This window comes from Petaurus breviceps, unplaced genomic scaffold (assembly GCF_028583685.1).
Source record: "Petaurus breviceps papuanus isolate PSGF00001 unplaced genomic scaffold, PetGlider_PUasm1.0 90775, whole genome shotgun sequence".
Classification (NCBI taxonomy): domain Eukaryota; kingdom Metazoa; phylum Chordata; class Mammalia; order Diprotodontia; family Petauridae; genus Petaurus; species Petaurus breviceps.
Window position 1 is genome coordinate 935429 of NW_027187342.1, and position 822 is coordinate 936250.

Here is an 822-nt window from a genome sequence, read left to right on the forward strand (position 1 = left end):
TTCACAGTAAAAAACATTTTAATTGACCCACACTCTATCGCCAGAGTGTTTCAGTGATCCCTACAAGTTATCATGAGAGAACTGTGGGGTGAGGCGGGACAAAGAAGTGCCTGGCCATCCTTTGCAGCTGTGTTGCCTGGCCTCCCCAGTGTTCCTTATGGAGGATGTCTCCAATGTTCTGCAGCTCCCTCTTGTTTTCTCCTGACATTGGGAGGGTACCAGTGGAGCACTCTGGCTCTCAATCTATCATCCTTCATTCTTGTCATGATGCCGGTTCTTTATTCTCTTCTTATCTCACACTTCTTTGATGATAACTTTTAGGGGTGACTCAGAGGAGCAGGGGATAGAGTGTGGGTCATTAAATCAACAAGATCTGACCCTAGGCAACTCACTTAATCTGTCTGCCTCAGTTTACTATTTCTGGTAAAATAGGGATAATAATAGCATCTATTTCCTGGGGTTGTAGCAAGGATAAAATGAGATAGCATTTGTAAAGAGCTTTGTAAACCTTAAGCACCATGTAAATGCTAGATATTATTTTTCTCTTTGGTATTGTAATGGAGGGACTAGCCAATGAGGCTACCTTCCTTAAAATGTACACAAATTTCTCTATCTGCTAAAATCTAACACCTAGGGACAAGTGAGTCTGCTTCCAGGACCATGTATTGGAGGGGACCTTCCCTTACTGTACTGAACCAGTTTGAACTAAATTCAACAGAACCAGTTTGAACTGGTTTGAGAACCATTTTGAACTGAATTTAATAGAATAAAAATGGTTTGAACTGTATTTAACTGGTTTGAATCACTTCAAACTAGATTGAA